This window comes from Vulpes lagopus, chromosome 12 (genome assembly GCF_018345385.1).
Source record: "Vulpes lagopus strain Blue_001 chromosome 12, ASM1834538v1, whole genome shotgun sequence".
In the NCBI taxonomy this organism is placed as follows: domain Eukaryota; kingdom Metazoa; phylum Chordata; class Mammalia; order Carnivora; family Canidae; genus Vulpes; species Vulpes lagopus.
In genome coordinates this window covers 36,885,988-36,906,730 of record NC_054835.1, presented here as the reverse complement: position 1 = coordinate 36,906,730, position 20,743 = coordinate 36,885,988, and the positions used below count along the sequence as shown (strand labels likewise).

Genomic DNA, 20,743 nt, shown 5'->3' with positions numbered 1-20,743 from the left:
TATTCATGAGAGACACAGAGAGGGAGAGAGGCAGAGACATAGGTAGAAGGAGAAGCAAGCTCCATGCAAGGAGCCGGATGTGGGACTCAATCCTGGGTCTCCAGGATCACACCCTGGGCTGAAGGCAGCGCTAAACTGCTGAGCCACCCAGGCTGCCCTCTCTACCTTACTTTATTCTAGGAATAAAGTATATAATACATATACAAAATATGTTAATAGATTTTTTCTATTATTGGTTCGGCTTCCATTCAACAATAGGCTATTAGTAAAGTTTTGGGGGAGTCAAAAGTTATATGTAAAATTTGACTGTGTTAGAGGTCAGGATCCCTAACCCCTGCATTGTTTAAGTATCAACTATATTTCCTTAACCATAGGATTTTGGTTCCCAACTGGAAAGCTACTCTAAATCTGTTCTTTTGAAGTATACGGTGACCCACTAATTGCTAATCCCAATGACTACTCAGTGCTTATTCCATCTAATCTCACTGTAGTATGTGATATTGCTAAGCTCCTCTCTGAGCTTATTTTCTCCTTAATTCTTCTCCTACCTCTCTAAAATCCTTTTAAGGCATCCTTGATAGTTCCTCTGTTTGCTTCTTTGTATGCTGGCATCTCCCAGGATACAAAGGATAATATCAGGATAATATCTCTGGTCCTCTTGTTTTCTTCCTTCATATTCTCTCCCTGAGTGATCTATCCCTTGGGCTTTAACTCTCAACTTTAATACAAGGAATTTTAAACCTGTATCCATCTCTGAAAAGCCCTTATTTAAAGCTCTAAACCTATAGTTTCAAGCTCCAAGTGTGTAACTCCTTGAACCTGAATGATGAGTTTGGTTTTGGACATTATTTGCTTAAGAGTTCTTAGCCGCACAGCAGAAACCAACTCAAGGTCAGAATCAGGGGGGATCCCAAGGATCAGAGGACAGGAGCTACAACAAAAGTCCATCAGTTCACCAACTACAGTTATTGCTGCTACTATAATTTAACTGCCAGATGTCTTCACATCTTTGTATCACATGGTCAAGATGCAAAGTCTTTGAAGGGGGAATCATTTTGGTTAAGCCTAAATCATGTGGTTGGACTCTGGCAGCATCAGATTTGGTTGAAGAAGGATCTGGTAGTGGAAGAGGGTCACTATCTCTTAAATAATACCACACAATAGGAGATAACATAAAAAGCAATCAGAGAGTTTATAGGAAGGGAGAAGACTTGACTGCAGATGGCCAAATAATGAAATATACCCACCATAAAATACTATAGTTGATTGGTCCCTAATATGATAAAGTCTAAACTATCAACAGGAGGTGATGAGAACGGATCTACAGAGGAGGACTATTCATATTCTTTACAACTAATCCCAACCTTCCCTATACATTCTCTAACATAGCAAGTATTTTCATACAACTTGCCTTTGTTTCCTAATATTTACTCTTCCTAAGATATCCCTACTTTCCTTCATTTGGTTGAGTCTTATTCATCCTTCAAGATTCTGTTAAACATCACCTCTTCTTTTTTTTTTTTAAAGATTTATTTATTTATTCATGATAGACATAGAGAGAGAGAGGCAGAGACACAGGAGGAGGGAGAAGCAGGCTCCATGCCAGGAGCCCGATGCGGGACTCGATCCCGGGACTCCAGGATCGCGCCCTGGGCCAAAGGCAGGCGCTAAACCACTGAGCCACCCAGTGATCCCCAACATCACCTCTTCTATGAAGCCTTCTCTGATTTGTCTCAGCAGAATTAATTTATTTTGTTCTCCCTCTACTTAGCACTTTGCTGAAAACACTCATATATCTCAATGATTAGGGTTAGCTGCACACATCTGTTTTCCATTGGATTATTAGTTCCTTGAAGGCAGGGACTGGATCTTATTCATCTTTATATCTTCAGTGTCTACATCAGTTAGAGGATTTTAAGGAAGAATTAGGAAACAGAAGAGGTGATGTTGCTATAACGAGCTAAGGTCTCTTAGCTTATGGTTTACATTTTTCAGCTTAATTTCTTTTGCTCTATATATTGTACTTGCTTAATCATTTCAAATGAAACAAGTCTACAGAGTTCTGGGTCAACCTCACTCTGGGTCAGGTAACTTTTCTTATTTCTTATTCTTTAGCTGAAGGAAGGGGAGAGTAATGTTCCTATTGCTCTTCACAACTGAGGTGTCATCAGTACTTTCAGAAGTCTAACAAGCAATTCAATTTTGCTTAATTGATAAATGTTTCTTTCAGAAGCACAGACTTAGCTACTTGCATGCATTTCTCTATATCTTAGACACTGGGCTTAAAAGTAAAAACACTAAAATATCTTACGTGATAAGTGTGTTGAGATCTTTATGTGACAGACTTTAGACAGAGGATATTACCTCTAACAATGGAAATAAGTGCCTGTGGTTATGAGTCCATTTCCTTATGGTAAAAATGCTTCTGTGAGAGGTCTGCAAAATTATATGGTTGATAAGCATCACAGGCATAAAGGGAAATTTAAATTTCTCTTTTAAGAATATTTCTTTTACATTATGAAAATTCTTAATTGAATAATACATTTCTTCAAAAATTAAGAGAATGCTATTATTTTTAAAAAAGATTTCATTTATTTATTCATGAGAGACATAGGCAGAGAGAGAAGCAGGCTCCATGCAGGGAGCCCGAGGTGGGACTCGATCCCAGGACTCCAGGATTATGCCCTGAGCCAAAGGTCAGTTACCCAGGCATCCCTATGAGAATGCTTTTGATTATCCAAAAGTTTGGAAAATAAAATATAATCAAAGACAAAAATTTATTGATTGATTGTATATTTTTTATTTGCCAACATATAGCATAACACCCAGTGCTCATTCCATCAAGTGCACCCTCAGTGCCCATCATCCAGTCACCCCACCTCCCCTTCTACTACCCCTTGTTTGTTTCCCAGAGTTAGGAGTCTCTCATGTTTTGTCACTCTCTCTGATTTTTCCTATTCATTTTCTCTCCTTTCCCCTATAATCCCTTTCACTATTTTTTATATTCCCCGTATGAGTGAAACCATATAATGATTGTCCTTCTCCGATTGACTTACTTCATTCAGCATAATACCCTCTAGTTCCATCCACTTTGAAGCAAATGGTGGGTATTGGTCATTTCTAATGGCTGAGTAATAGTCCATTGTATATATATACCACATAGAAGACTAAAATTTAAAGGAAACTGCTACTTAGTTAAATTTGTCAAGTGGACATTCAGTAGTTGTTGAGTATTAAAGCTACATTTTCTAGAAAATTAGTATTTCATGCCTAATCTGTGTTTTAGGCAGCCCACAAAGCCTTTAAGTGACAGACCTGTTATTTGTGGATAGTCTAATTACTCTGTACTAAAGTAAATTATTCTTATTTAAAAAAAAATTATTTATTTATTTATTTATTTATTTATTTATTTATTTATTTATTTATTTATTTATTCATGATAGACATAGAGAGAGAGAGGCAGAGACACAGGAGGAGGGAGAAGCAGGCTCCATGCCAGGAGGCCCGATGCGGGACTCGATCCCGGGACTCTAGGATCGCGCCCTGGGCCAAAGGCAGGCGCTAAACCACTGAGCCACCCAGTGATCCCCAACATCACCTCTTCTATGAAGCCTTCTCTGATTTGTCTCAGCAGAATTAATTTATTTTGTTCTCCCTTACTTAGCACTTTGCTGAAAACACTCATATATCTCAATGATTAGGGTTGCTGCACACATCTGTTTTCCATTGGATTATTAGTTCCTGAAGGCAGGTTGGACTGGATCTTATTCATCTTTATATCTTCAGTGTCTACATCAGTTAGAGGATTTTAAGAAGAATAGGAACAACAGAAGAGGTGTGGTTGCTATAACGAAGCTAAGGTCTCTTAGCTTATGGTTTACATTTTTCAGCTTAATTTCTTTTGCTCTATATATTGTACTTGCTTAATCATTTCAAAGAAACAAGTCTACAGAGTTCTGGGTCAACCTCACTCTGGGTCACGCGTAACTTTTTATATTCTCTTATTCTTTAGCTGAAGGGAGAGGGGGAGGAGAAGGTTCCTATTGCTTTCACAACTGAGGTGTATCAGTCCTTTACAGAAGTTACCAAGCCCCCCTTCAATTTTGCTTATTGAATATAAATGTTTCGTTCAGAAGCACAGATTAGCTACTGCTTGCATTTCTCTATATCTTAGACACTGGCTTAAAAGTAAAAACCTAAAATACTTACGTGATAAGTGTATGTTGAGTAGTGGATCTTTTTGTGACAGATTTAGACAGAGGATCTTACCTCTAACAATGGAAATAGTGCCTGTGTTATGAGTCCATTTCCTTATGGTAAAAATGCTTCTGTGAGAGTTCTGCAAAATTATATGGTTGATAAGCATCACAGGCATAAAGGGAAATTTAAATTTCTCTTTTAAGAATATTTCTTTTACATTATGAAAATTCTTAATTGAATAATACATTTCTTCAAAAATTAAGAGAATGCTATTATTTTAAAAAAGATTTCATTTATTTATTCATGAGAGACATAGAGAGAGAGAGGCAGAGACCAGAGATGTAGAGATGCATGGTCTCCATGCCAGAGCCCCGATGCGGGACTCGATCCCGGACTCCAGGATCGCGCCCTGGGCCAAAGGCAGGCGCTAAACCACTGAGCCACCCAGTGATCCCCAACATCACCTCTTCTATGAAGCCTTCTCTGATTTGTCTCAGCAGAATTAATTTATTTTGTTCTCCCTCTACTTAGCACTTTGCTGAAAACACTCATATATCTCAATGATTAGGGTTAGCTGCACACATCTGTTTTCCATTGGATTATTAGTTCCTTGAAGGCAGGGACTGGATCTTATTCATCTTTATATCTTCAGTGTCTACATCAGTTAGAGGATTTTAAGGAAGAATTAGGAAACAGAAGAGGTGATGTTGCTATAACGAGCTAAGGTCTCTTAGCTTATGGTTTACATTTTTCAGCTTAATTTCTTTTGCTCTATATATTGTACTTGCTTAATCATTTCAAATGAAACAAGTCTACAGAGTTCTGGGTCAACCTCACTCTGGGTCAGGTAACTTTTCTTATTTCTTATTCTTTAGCTGAAGGAAGGGGAGAGTAATGTTCCTATTGCTCTTCACAACTGAGGTGTCATCAGTACTTTCAGAAGTCTAACAAGCAATTCAATTTTGCTTAATTGATAAATGTTTCTTTCAGAAGCACAGACTTAGCTACTTGCATGCATTTCTCTATATCTTAGACACTGGGCTTAAAAGTAAAAACACTAAAATATCTTACGTGATAAGTGTGTTGAGATCTTTATGTGACAGACTTTAGACAGAGGATATTACCTCTAACAATGGAAATAAGTGCCTGTGGTTATGAGTCCATTTCCTTATGGTAAAAATGCTTCTGTGAGAGGTCTGCAAAATTATATGGTTGATAAGCATCACAGGCATAAAGGGAAATTTAAATTTCTCTTTTAAGAATATTTCTTTTACATTATGAAAATTCTTAATTGAATAATACATTTCTTCAAAAATTAAGAGAATGCTATTATTTTTAAAAAAGATTTCATTTATTTATTCATGAGAGACATAGGCAGAGAGAGAAGCAGGCTCCATGCAGGGAGCCCGAGGTGGGACTCGATCCCAGGACTCCAGGATTATGCCCTGAGCCAAAGGTCAGTTACCCAGGCATCCCTATGAGAATGCTTTTGATTATCCAAAAGTTTGGAAAATAAAATATAATCAAAGACAAAAATTTATTGATTGATTGTATATTTTTTATTTGCCAACATATAGCATAACACCCAGTGCTCATTCCATCAAGTGCACCCTCAGTGCCCATCATCCAGTCACCCCACCTCCCCTTCTACTACCCCTTGTTTGTTTCCCAGAGTTAGGAGTCTCTCATGTTTTGTCACTCTCTCTGATTTTTCCTATTCATTTTCTCTCCTTTCCCCTATAATCCCTTTCACTATTTTTTATATTCCCCGTATGAGTGAAACCATATAATGATTGTCCTTCTCCGATTGACTTACTTCATTCAGCATAATACCCTCTAGTTCCATCCACTTTGAAGCAAATGGTGGGTATTGGTCATTTCTAATGGCTGAGTAATAGTCCATTGTATATATATACCACATAGAAGACTAAAATTTAAAGGAAACTGCTACTTAGTTAAATTTGTCAAGTGGACATTCAGTAGTAGTTGAGTATTAAAGCTACATTTCTAGAAAATTAGTATTTCATGCCTAATCTGTGTTTTAGGCAGCCCACAAAGCCTTTAAGTGACAGACCTGTTATTTGTGGATAGTCTAATTACTCTGTACTAAAGTAAATTATTCTTATTTAAAAAAATTTTTGGGCAGCCCAGATGGCTCAGCGATTTAGCATCACCTTCGGCCCAGGGTGTGATCCTGGAGACCTGGGATCAAGTCCCATATCGGGCTCCCTGCATGGAGCCTGCTTATCCCTCTGCCTGTGTCTCTGCCTCTGTGTGTGTGTGTGTGTGTGTGTGTCTCATGAATAAATAAATAAAACCTTTAAAAATAAATAAATAAATAAAATTTCCCCTAATTATTAGAGACAATTGGGTTTACATGATGAATATATGGAATGTTTCTGTTAAGAAGCTATTTAAAGGGGATGCTTGGGTGGCTCAGTGGTTGAGCTGGTCTGCCTTTGGCCCAGGGTCTGACCCTGGGATCCAGGATCTAGTCCTGCATCAGGCTCCCTGTGGAGAGCCTGCTTCTCCCTCTGCCTCTCTCTGTGTGTCTCTCATAAATCAATCAATCAATCAATCAATCTTTTTTTTAAAAGAAGCTGTTTTATTATTTATTTATTTATTTTTATTTTTATTTTTTTTAAGAAGCTGTTTTAAAAGACTCAAGGGCACCTTGGTGGCTCAGCGGTTGAGGGTCGTCTGCCTTAGGGTCAGGTCGTGATTCTAGGGTCCTGGAATTGAGTTCCGCATCAGGCTCCCTGTAGGGAGCCTGCTTCTCCCTCTGCCTGTGTCTCTGCCTCTTTCTGTGTGTCTCTCACGAATAAATAAATAAAATCTTTAATAAATAAATAAATGGACTCAAAATCTGAAGATGTTGAATTAATTTCTTTTTTGGTCGATTTTGACCATAATGTACAATTAATGGCTTTTCTAATTTCTAGATCCTAAGATACATTCCAAGGAAAGGGAAATTTGGGGATATTGGGTTGGCCACTTAAATAAGTGAAAAGATTTTAACAAAATTTGATAGGAAGTATTCAATGAATAGAAAAGGGGATGTCTCCTTAGCTCTATTTGTTCTAAAAGAAATTAAAGCTAGTGCTAATTACATATGTAACCTCAGTGATGTGGGAAACTACACAGTATATACTCTAAAGGAGAATTATGCTTTGGGTTTGTATTATATTCCTAAAATAATTTCTGGTATGAAGAATTTGACTTAAAATTATACACACATTAAAAAAAATAAAATAAAAAAAATTATACACACATACATGAACATATTATTATTTATCCTTCAAGATGTAATATAGTCACTATCACTTTCTCTGAGCTTTCTCTGGCATGCCAACCCAAAACTAATCACTCTCTCTTCTCAGTTCCCATTTTACATTTTACTGTCTTTAATCATTGTATAGTAATTCTATCCTCCATTAGGCATTGAGCTCATCTTGGGTAGGGAGCAGACCATATTCATTTTGTATTCTCAGCACTTGCACTGTGCCTGACACATAGAAGATCCTTGGTAATGTCAATTGGATGAGTAAATAAATGAAAAAATAAATTACATGTATAAATCCCAGTACAACCAAAGCCAAGAAGAGTGACACGAGAAAAGAATGAAATCATGCAAAGTCTTGGATAGTGTTAATGACATTAAATCCAATTCTAAGGATAACAGGAACCTTTGAATAATGGCAGCATGGTGATTCTATCAAAAGAAGCCAAGAGTGAATTTGTGAAGTCCAGCTGAACAATTAGTCCAGATGAGATATGGTAAAGGTTTGGGCTAGGGTAGAGATGGTGGAGATGGAGAGAGATGGATGCATCAGAGAAACATTTAGGAGGCAGATGTGATAGGAGCTGGTGAGAGCTGGATGTTGGGGTGGGGTAAATGAAAGGGTGAGTCAAAGATGATTGTACCATTTTAACAAGAGAAAGCAGAAGAGGTACAGGTTTTAGGCAGGACAAAATTTCAGGCAAGTTGAGTCTGAGGTGCTGGCAAGACATCCATGCATCGCTGAGGGAGGAACTATTCCTATCCCCTTCCCTAACACACAAGACATGAGGCTGAGAGTTTATATAACTTGCCAACCGATAGAGCCAGGAGGCAGCCCCAGACCTGCCTCCAAAGCCCATGCTGTTAACTTCCATGCCATACAGCATAGTGATCTTTTGTTTAAAGGAAGCATCAATATATATAGCAAGCAGAGTTGCCTTGTTGACTTTCTTCCTCCTGAGGCCTAAATGTGTCTCAACTGAAGCAACCATGCTAGAGGGCAAGGCCACTGAACAGCTTCCAAAGCTAGGCGGTGGTATTCTAAAAGCCTTGTTTCCCACATGTCTCTGCCTAAACAGATGGCAGTGAAGCCATAGGCCACTGGAGGAAGACATGGAGCAGAAAAAAAATGGTGGATCCTCAGGGCACTGGTAGAAGTGCAAAGGTCTTGTTCAGGTGAAAGAAAATGTGTAATAAAATTCATCGGTTCAGCTGAACAGGTAATTACAGAGTTAATAAAACAAGAATTCCTGACACAATAGATTCTAACACTGCCATGGGTGTCATAGTCACTAAGTGACTTTTTAGTTTGCTGATCATTGATCCACTAGACACTAACAGCTCCAATCGGATCAATACGGGATAACATATGAGGAGGACTTTTGCATGTTAAAAATCTACTGGAAATTTTACATGAAAGAGTTCATTATCTGGGTAATGTGACCTGTGTCCAAATGATACATGTGGACCATTTGTCATTTTTTTAATGGCAAAAAATGAGGTTTTTTTCTAAAAGCTTAATTATCTGAGAAATTCTACTGCCGAGAAATTGAAGCCACGTGGGTGTCATGAATGTGTAAACATGTTAATTTGAGAGCTGTGATACCTAAAGAGGTACATTTAATCTCATTTTCTCAGCTTCTCTTTCCCCAACAGGGTCACTTCACCCCTTCCTCCCTTTCTGAGGGCCAGCTAACACTCTGTTCTTGAGTCATCTTCTCTCTGTAGCCTGGGAGAGTTCCACTCTTCCTGAATCCCTCTCTCCCGTGCTTATAGTTTCATTTAGAAGCTTGTCATCCAAGGCCAGTATTTAACTCAGGAACCCTTTTGCTATCTTTATTTTCTAGAGCCCTGTTGTTATGTACAGTTTTACCAGAAGAAAGCAAATGAGAGAATAAACATTTGGCAAGGAACCCACATATCCCTTGGTTCTAGAAAGACACGACTTAAAGCAACAATAATAGGCTTGTTCATGGGAGCCAGACAAATCAAAAAGGGTTATAGTAAATGTATTTTATATATTTGGTTCTGAATATCTTACTGAAATATAATTTACAGAAAATACAACTCTAAGTGTACGGTTGGATGAATTTTGACAATTTATATATATACATGTATATGTATATATATAGTTGTAAATCATTTTAGTAAGTCAAGATATAGGATATTTCCATCACTCCAAAAAGTTGCCTTATGCCTCTTTGCAGTCAATATAGTCCCTCCATCCCTGGTCCTGACAACCATCGAGAAAATAGATTATTTTCTATCTATAGATTTGACTTTTATAGCAATGTTCTATAAATGAATTCATATGATATTGAATCTTTTATGTCTGGCTTCCTTCAATTAGCATAAAACTTTTGAGGTCCATCTATGTTATACAGATCCGCAGCTTATCATTTTTTATTGCCGAATAGTATTTCATTTCATTATATGGATATGTGTTTATATGTGTAGAACTTTATGTGTTCACCAGTTGATGGATGCTTGAGTTGTTTTCAGTTTTGGACTATTGGGAGTAAAGCTGTGATAAATACTCAAGACAGAATTTGTGTTCAGATCTAGACAGTCTGTTTTTAGACACTCCACTCCACTGAGGCCTGATCAGAGCCACAAAGCTCTTGCCTATCATCATGGGATCTCTTTTTTCATGTTCTCCTGAATGCTTCTGGAGCTCTCCACGTAGGAACTTCCTGGTTCCATATCAAGCACACACAGGCACGTGGGTAAAAGCAACATGCCTTCAAATTGTGCTTCAAAGAAAGTCTTTGTATTCCCAGACTAATTGAGGAAATTTATTTGTAAAGAAATCCTTGAATTTAGGTATCATTAAAAGGGGGGGTGGTTTAGAATGGGAAATATCAGGAAGGGAGACAGAACATAAAGACTCCTAACTCGGGGAAACGAACTAGGGGTGGTGGAAGGGGAGGAGGGCGGGTGTTGGAGGGGAATGGGTGACGGGCACTGAGGTGGACACTTGACGGGATGAGCACTGGGTGTTTTTCTGTATGTTGGTAAATTAAACACCAATAAAAGTTAATTTAAAAAAAAAAAAAAAAAAAAAGAAAAAAAAAAAAAGAAAGTAACATTGTGGCCACCATCTGGTGGTCCATGGCTTAAATTCTAACATGGCATTTAAAACTTCTCTTGCCCAGAAGGGTTGATCTAGCATAATTTATTATATTTGGAATAGCGTACATTTATTGTAAAAGCAATGGAAAAATATTTGCCAGTGTGTGACTTTACACTCATACTGTTTAGAAAAACAAAAATAAAAAAAGACTTATAAGAGAAATATTATTATTTAACAGTCTATGGACAGGTAAGACAACTTAAGAATTTTTTTCTAGTTTATTGTAGGCATATATATTTTAGGACTATAACAATAAAGAAAACCTGAATAATAATAATAATAGTTAAAAGTAACTAAGAATATGTATTCTAGAATTTAAAAAAATTACAATCAAGCATATACTTGATTCTTGTGCAACAAAGGATAAGAATGGCAAAGAAAACCAAAATCCAAAGATAATACAAATTTAGGGGTGCATGGCTGACTCAATTATAAGAGTGACTCTTATAATAAGAGCATGTGACTCTTATAATTGAGTCAGGGTCATGAGTTGGAGCCCCTCATTGGGTATGGAGATTACTTAAATAAATAAACTAAAACAACAACAACAAAGATAATACAAGTTTGTTCTAAATAACAACGTCATTTAGAAATTGTTAGAGGTGCCTGGGTGGTATAGTCTGTTGAGTGGCTGACTCTTCATTTTGGCTCAGGTTGTGATCTTGAGGTCATGAGATCCAGCCCTGAGTTGGGCTCCATGAGCTCAGCAGAGTCTGCTTAAGACTCTTCCTCTCAAAAAAAAAAAAAAAAAAAAAAAAAAAAAAAGACTCTTCCTCTCCCCCTTAATCCCGTCCCCCTGCCTTCTTTCTCTCTTTTTCTTTCTTAAATAAATATATAAATCTTTAGGGGTGCTTGGGTGGCTCAGTTGTGTCCTACTCTTGATTTCATCATGATCTCAGGGTCCTGGGATTAAGCCCTGCATAGGATTCCATACTCATTACAGAGTTTGCTTTAGATTCTCTCTCTCTTCCCCTCCCCTTGCTCATGCTCTCTCTCTCTGTTGATCTCTAAAATGAAATAAATAAATCTTTAAACAAAATAAATCTTAAAGAAAATTCGTATGTTTTCCCAAATTTGAATTGTGCATAATTGTTCTTACGCTTTTATCAGATTAAAAATTATTATTATTATTGTTGTTGTTATTATTTTGAGAGAGAGAGAGCACGAGGTGGGGAGGGTCAGAGGGAAAGGGAGAGACTCTTAAGCAGACTGTACTGAGGCTGGAGCCCCATGCAGGGTTTATCCTACGACACCAAGATCATAATCTGAGACGAAATTAAGAGTCAGTTGCTTAACCAACTGAGCCACCCAGGTATCCCAGATTAAAAAATTGTTATAAAAATTTCAAACATGTACAAACATAGAGAATATAATAAACTTCTTGTGCTTATCACACAGCTTCAACAATTAACAACTCATGGCCAATCCTGTGTCTTCTATCTCCCATTCACTCCTCACCTCCATCCAAATTAATGCCTTAAAAAAAAAACTTAACTTTGAGATAATTTTAGATTTTCAGAAAAGTTGCTAAAATAGTAGATTTCCCATATATCCTTCATCAGCAACCCCCAATGCTAACATATTGCAAAACCACGGTATAATTGCCAAAACCAAGAAACTGCTCTTATTTTTCGGTAAGAAAAACTGGACAATTTTTGTGCTCCTCTGCTGAATGCAGATCCACCCTTTTGAGGGAACAAGAACTATAAAACACCATCCATCCTTAGCAGTTTTGCAATTTTTTATAATTATTTTCTTAATTTAGATAAAAGAGAGCAAGTATTTTAAGATCTCTGAAACAGCCATAAACTAATGAAATTTTTATTTAACAAGATGTTTGGGAAAGTCGAGCTCCTGTTTTAGAGGCAGAATATGATCTAATAATTATCGAAACACAGAAATACCATAAAGTTTTGGCTCAGACACATTGGCTGTTTTTAAAATATAGATAATTAATGTCAAGAGATTCCTGCTCTGAGTCCCCCATTAGGATGTTTAAGAGTAAATGAGTTTCTCCCTGCCACTCACAATTCCATGTTACTAATTATGAAATATAATGAGTTAGCTAAGCCATCAAATATTTGGGATCCTGCGTCGAAGGACCTTGTGGGGGTAAGCCTTCCTTGATTCCCCTAGGTAGGATGACTGGAACTGCCCTTAGTGTAGCTCTTTAGTAGCTGGCATGGTTGGGATGCTGTTCCTATTTGTATCTCCAGTAAATAAGTGAACTACTGCAAGAAACATAGCCCAGGCCATTTGGCAAGCAGCTTACAATTTTGCCAAGGTCATCAAAATACTCACATATCTTTAGCAACTTGAGAAAAACTCCAAAGCAGCATTAACAACAGTGAAAAATAAAGAGTTTAGAGTTTTTAGACAAAATACATAACTGATGAGGGAATACAGAGACAAGTTGTGGTGAAGGTAGACTGGGAGAGAGAGAACTGGAGAAAGCATTCCAAGAAAAGATCTGCTTAAAATTGTATCTAAAGTTTAAGTGCCCATGATTGAGGCAATGTAACCTGATGGTTAAAGCCAAATTAGCTCTAGAGTCAGACTGCTTGGATTCAAATAACAGTTCAACTCCTTGCTCTGTGGCCTGAGACAAGTTATTTAACCCTTTCAAGCTCAGTTTGACTTATATTATCCTCTGCTATCTACAGATATGGCAAGCTTGGGACAATGAGAACCATACAGAGGAAGTTAAATGTTTGTTGATTTGACTGACTAGCGATATTTTACCTTCACTGAAATCTGGGAGGCAGGCATGGGGTGGGGTCTCATTGGTTCCTTAACACTCATTTACAGGTGTAGGTGAGGGCTTGTTACAAGTTGCTGCTCCCTTCATTTCCCTCCAGGTGGGGAACTAACTTAGGTATCAGAAGGACAATGTGCTCCCAGTCTGCTTAATTGGCCCTTCTGTCTGGGCTTCCTGTACCTAGTTAGTTGCCCATGGGCTTGAAATCCAGCCAGGGCAGAATGGGGACTCTGGCCATCCTCCTTCTCTGAGACTAGGCCACACTTTCCTCCAGTCTCACATGGAACTTCTAGGGGAATGCCCTTGGCTCTCATCTGCCATTCTTTCAACACTCGGTTTGTTTTGATGCCATTCTCTGCCTAGTACTCTTTTTTTTTTTTAATTAATTTTTATTGGTGTTCAATTTACCAACATACAGAAAAACACCCAGTGCTCATCCCGTCAAGTGTCCACCTCAGTGCCCGTCACCCATTCCCCTCCAACACCCGCCCTCCTCCCCTTCTACCACCCCTAGTTCGTTTCCCTGAGTTAGGAGTCTTTATGTTCTGTCTCCCTTCCTGATATTTCCCAACATTTCTTTTCCCTTCCTTTATATTCCCTTTCACTATTATTCATATTCCCCAAATGAATGAGAACATACACTGTTTGTCCTTCTCCGATTGACTTATTTCACTCAGCATAATACCCTCCAGTTCCATCCACGTTGAAGCAAATGGTGGGTATTTGTCGTTTCTAATTGCTGAGTAATATTCCATTGTATACATAGACCACATCTTCTTTATCCATTCATCTTTCGATGGACACCGAGGCTCCTTCCACAGTTTGGCTATTGTGGCCATTGCTGATAGAAACATCGGGGTGCAGGTGTCCCGACGTTTCATTGCATCTGAATCTTTGGGGTAAATCCCCAACAGTGCAATTGCTGGGTCGTAGGGCAGGTCTATTTTTAACTCTTTGAGGAACCTCCACACAGTTTTCCAGAGTGGCTGCACCAGTTCACATTCCCATCAACAGTGTAAGAGGGTTCCCTTTTCTCCGCATCCTCTCCAACATTTGTTGTTTCCTGCCTTGTTAATTTTCCCCATTCTCACTGGTGTGAGGTGGTATCTCATTGTGGTTTTGATTTGTATTTCCCTGATTCTGCCTAGTACTCTTATGTGGAATGCCTGAGATGTAACTTTGGAACTGTCCAGGTTAAACTCAGCTCCTGGTAAAGCCAGCTGCTCCCTCTCTTTCAGCATCCCTCAATCTTCCTCTCCTCCTGCTTCCTGTTTCTCCCTAGCTAAATCCCATACAGCCCCTTCTCCTCCTAGTGGGAGCTACCAACCTATTGACTGATTAACCCAACACCATTTCTGGCAAACATTTGTAATTGCTCTGATTTTAATGAGGTGATCTTTTATAATAATTTTTTGAAAGTAGGTTATGATGTAGTAGGTTATGCTAATAAAGATAAGGAATAATTTGTGAGGGTCAGTTTCTTTTAAGACATTCTTTATCAAATAGAAACTTTATGATGAATTTGAAACATTGAAACAGACCACTCATGAGTAGTTGTCAGAACATGGAGGGAACATTGTTTGCCATTTTAGCATAGGTTATTTATGAAATGAATTCCTTTCCTTGTACTCAGAGACACCCCAGCCTATGGCGGCTCTGCCAATTCTGCAGGCGGTCATCTGTGAAGGAGGCTTGGATATGAGTACATAGGTGACGTCTATGTTCAGATGTATTCTCTTGCCATGTTCAGAAATAGCTTCTGAAAAGTACAATTGGCACACTGTGGGGAAAAATATATTTGGATTTGATAGGTCTCTTTTCTATAAGTAAATCAGGGGTTCAGATATTCTGCAACAACTTCATTCTCCCCTTATACTAGAGTTGAACAGTATACATTTTAGCAGTTCTAGAAGCCTGGAAATCTTAAAGAAAATTGGATGGTAGCCAAGTCTGGGAGGACCTAGCTTTTATGGGCTGCCAAAGAATCTGGCACAGAGATACATGATAAGACTAAAAGCATTTGGATTTTATTTTCAATTCAACAGAATTCTCCCACGGTTGTCATTAAACTCCAATCAGGTTACCAGATCAGTAGTTTTCAGCATCACATGCCAAGCAGCACACACTGAAATTCTTGGTTGCTTGAGATTTATGGAAGTCATATTGAAAGACATGGAAGTATGGATTAGCCTACAAAGCAATTAAATGGAGAGATCTCTCACAGTAAGCCTGAGGCCTCCTGTGACACACGGAGAGGGCAATTTTTTACGCTTTTGTTATATTCACTGTCTAAGCTCTCCAAATCTTCACAGCTGTCTTTAAATATTCTTCTGGCTTTTTGCTCAATGGTCAGGATGTTATTGGGAATGGGGAAAGCATTTAGCAAAATATCTGAGCCATTTCTGAATGAGTAGTAAGATGGGAAAGTTAAATCTAAGAGAGGAGCAGAAAGCTTATTTCTGCCTCTTGTCCTTTCTTTTTTCTTCCAAATTTATTGAGATGCAATTGACATTTAACATTATGTAAATTTAAAGTATAAATGTTGATTTGACATGCTTACATGACAAAATGATTACCACCATAACTTTTACTAATATCTCCATCAAGTTAAATAATTACCATTTCTTTTTTGTTGTTGTGAGAACATTTATTGTCTATTCTCTTAGCAACTTTCAAGAATATAATATAGTATCTTTAACTATAATCACAACATTGTGCATTGAACGCCACTACTTACTCATCTTCTAACTGGAACTTTATACCCTTTGAACCAACATCTCCTCATTTTCCCCCCCACCCCCCAGACCCTGGTAACCATCATTTTACTCTCTGTTTCTACAAGTACAATGTTTTTAGATTTCACATATAAGTTATTATATATAAGTATTTGTCTTTCTCTGTATGTCTTATTTCACTTAGCATAATGACATCAAGTTTCATCCAGGTTGTTGCAAATGGAAGGGTTTCCTTCTTTCTCATGGTTGAATAATATTCCATTGTGTGTACATAATGTATATTATGTAATATATATAGTCATCTGTTGACGGACACAACATTGTTTGCATACCTTGGCTATTGTTAATAATGCTGTAATAAACATAGGAGTATAGATATCTCTTTAAGATACTGTTTTCATTTCCTTTGGATATACATCCAGAAGTGGGATTGCTGAATCATATGGCAGTTCTAGTTTTAATTTTGGGGAGAAACTTTATACTGTTTTCCATAGTGCCTGGACCAGTTTACATTCCCACTAACAGTGCAAGCAAGGTTCCCCTTTCTCTACATCCTTGTCAGCACTTGTTTTCACTTTTTTTTTTTTTTGATGGTAAGCTATTCTAACAGGTGTAAGTTAATATCCCATTGTTGTTTTGGTTTGCATTTCCCTGATGATTAGTGATGTTGAGTACCTTTTCATGTATCTGCTGGCCATTTGTATATAGTCTTTGGAAAAATGTCTATTCAGTTCCTATGCCCATTTTCAAATTGGATTTTTGTTCTTGTTATGATTTGTATGAGTTCTTTATATATTTTTGGATATTTCCCCCTTATCAGATATATGGTTTGCATATTAACTCTGAATGGATTAAGACTTACATAAAGACTTGAAACCATAAAACTCTTAGAAGAAAATACAGGAAGAAAGCTCCTTGACATTGGTCTTGGCAAGGACTTTTTTAAGGTATGAGACTAAAAGTACATATCAGTAAGTGGGACTACATCATACACCCACTCTCCTTCACACAGTACCAACTCCTTTTGTTGGTCATGCTGGGTCTAGAGAGAAAGAGGGAGCCCATATGTTAGTACTTCCCATGAGCCGTTTTGGATCCTTTGGCCTTAAACAAATGATACACTTTATCATTCATCTTTTTCTCCATCAGAAATCATAACAGCCATCAAGTGTAATCTCATGGTGAAAATAGGAGACAGGAATTCTAAGTATTGTTCCTTACTCTGTTCTTCATTTTCTCAGGCATCTGTTATTAGAGTCAGATGTAAATTAATATCCCTGTTTTGCCAGGAATTTGCCAGCTTTGGGAAAGCTACTTAATCTCTCAGTTTCCTTACCTGTGAAATGGGAATGGTAATATCTAGTTTACAGAATTCCTGTGAGAGTTAAAATATTATATGGAAAGCAGCCAGTACAATGCCTAGCACAGATAGGGCTCTCAATAAATGTTTGCAATTTAAATTTTTGATAGTAGTTATTTAGTTGGATAAAAGTCTTTGCAAAGGTGGAAGAAGCTATCTTAAATGCTTGAAGGAGGAAGGAAATACATAAACAAACAATTAAGAAGAAAGACAAATGAGGTATCAGTCACATTACCTAATGGAGAGAATTTGCTGAATGATGCTGAAGTTTAGGTATTTTTGAGTGTGGGATTATTGCTAGACCATAGTAGGGAAGTTGTTTCATTTATATAGGGAGGCATACAAGAAATGTGAAGCCTAGAGTACATCACAAGACTTATTTTTATAACCTTCAATGAAGGGTATTATGCAAACATAAATTATACATTTTTACTTTTGTAATTATACCTAAACCACATACTCCCAGATTTCATTAGGTAATTCTTCAGACTTAACTTTGTTTCCTTTATAAAGCAATGTACCATTAAAAAACCTTCTGTAATAGAAATCATTACTAATCACACATTTACTATATAAAGAAAAAAAATCCCCCCTAAATATGCATATTTATATTGCCACATTAGCTACTCTGAAATTGTTATTGGACAAAACTAATCATCTATTCAGGGGAGGTAAAATATTTATAAACATGATTCAAATTACCTACATTCAGAAACTACATAAAATCTTTTTCAAATAAATTTTCCTCTAAAAATTCAGAAATACATAAATAGCCATTAAATTGTTGTGCACATTGTGGGTCATTTACCTTCAGTTCTGGCTCAGAATGGAGTTTATGCAAACTATTTTTATCCTCAAATTCTCTCCATGTCCTGCTAAATTTTTACAAGAAAGTTCTGTAAAGTCCATTGCAAGGCATAAGTAGGAGTTTTCAAATGGCACATGTAGAATCTCTAAATATTGGAACTGGAAAAGCAAAGATAAAGTCTATGAATTCAGGACACCTGGGTGGCTCAGCAGTTGAGTGTCTGCCTTTAGCTCAGGCAGGGCGTGATCCCGGGATCAAGGATGGAGTCCCACATCGGGCTCCCTGTGAGGAGCCTGCTTCTCCCTCTGTTTATGTCTTTGCCTCTCTCTCTCTCTCTCATGAATAAATAAATAAATCTTTTTTAAAAAGTCTATGAATTCATCTCAGAGGCAAACAGCCAACTAGGAACCACTGAGTGGATCTCAGCTACATAAGGACTCAAAAGGCACACATCTACAACCAATATCTATAACATCCCTATAACAAACACACACACTTGACTTCTTCCTCAAGAGCAAGAGTTTTTTATGGCTTGCAATCAGCTGAATAATTACTGCCCCTCTTAATTTTTTTAAATAATTCTTCTTTATATTGCTCATTTTAATTAGATAATTTTAATTACTTCATCACTTAGTAGGTTGTGCCATGCCACAGCTAGGACATAGGCATGGCTCTTACCACCTGGTTCCACATTTTTACCACCTATAGTCAGCAACATCCCCCAACCTACAAATTTCACAATAACAACAGAAAATGAAAAATATATCCAATAAGCAACTTACACTTTAAAAGAATGGCAGGGTAATTACATTTATTGAGTAGAAACAAAGGTAAGGCTATTATATAATATTTTGTTCCAAGATTCTAACTAAAAGAGTGTACACAAAATATTAAACTTGAAGGTGTGAAAGGAAGTGATATATGATTGTTAATAACATGGAACAGTGGTATAATTCAAAGCAGAGACAGTTCCTACTTAGCCACAGAAATTTTGGTGAAAGAAAAAAGGGAGCAGTTTCTCAGAAACAAAAATACCACAGCACACACAGCATACAAAGAAGAAACTTCTCAGTACTCATTTTTATGTGCTTTCTGACTATGAACTACCAAAGCAGGGTTAAATTGATTGGTCTATTTATCAGTTATGAGTTAGTTAAATGCTCCTCAGATTATAGGGATCATTAGTTTATCAATCAAATACCAGCCAGCTGCACATAAGGTCTCAGACAAGAGACCAGCTTGCTTATCAACATATATACAGAACCTCAAGTGGAAAAGAAAGTCTATTTTAAAATACATATTTTAAATTGTACATAATAAATATTTGACACAGCTAACCAAAACATTTTAGCATACTCTTAACAGCTGAAATAGCAGCATGATAAAGCATGTAATAGAACAACTCAAAGCAGACAAACTCAAACTTAGAACTAAGCCATAAATTTAATTTTAAAAACAGTAAAAAGTAAAGAATATAGACTGATTCAAGAGGAACCTGGTATATCTTTAATTTAACTACTGTGTATTTGGTAATAGTGGTATTTAATTTGACAAGTACTCAATTCACTTAAGATTATTTGCTAGTCTGTCTGATTGCTATGAATTCCTGGGAGAGTTTAAGCCAAGTGGTAACATTTAATGGAGACATGTTCTGATTAATTATCTCTGAGTGATCTGTCCAACAACCGTGTGTTATGAAAGTCGTCAATAATTTCCTCTTATTTTAAAATAGCAATAACTCTCTGTAAAAGGTTAAATTTTAATGGATTTATCAAGCTATAAATCTTAGAAAAAACAATGAAGCTCTTGCTTAGATTGTATCAAAATTGTGGCTATCAGATTGAAACTAAATTTAAACATGTTAGTAGTACTGGAGGCAGATTGCTCAAGTGTCTTAGCCAACTTGTTACCATAACTGTGTCTACCTAAAGGCAAGCAACAGGAATGCTGGGAAATAGCACAAAACAATGATTTTAAGAAAATACAAAAATGATATATACATATAAAATAAAAGTATATAAACTTGTGCAGTGTATAGCAATATAGCTACTTGTAATATAACGTGAATAGTGTGGCTTCAGGCAATTGAATAGAGAAGTGGAGCTGAACGCCTGCTCTACCAACCAAATGGCAAATGTGACACCTGATAATGTAAAACAAAGGCATCCCCAGGGCGCCATGTAAAATTATTATAAAGCGGTGAAATAACAATATAAAGTTAATTTTATTAAAATTAACAATACTTCCCATCAGCACGAGACAATCTATATTCAAAATTAAAACAGTAGGAATGTTTATCCATTCAAGCATTCTGATAGGCTAAATATTGTTGACTGCTAAAAGAAATAAAGTTTCCAAGTCTCTTTTTTTCTTATACATTCATAAATACTCATCCTTAGGAGCAACATTATATTCAAAGGCCTGAAATTAAAAACATGTTTTCTTATGAAATTTGGTCTATCTGGCATG

General features: G+C 37.0%; 1 protein-coding gene across 2 annotated transcripts in view; it reads right to left on the bottom strand.

Annotated features, from left to right (window-relative positions):
* The window catches only part of SKAP1 (src kinase associated phosphoprotein 1), a 285,276-nt gene that overhangs the window by 131,899 nt on the left and 132,634 nt on the right, over positions 1 to 20,743 (bottom strand). The window lies entirely within an intron of this gene.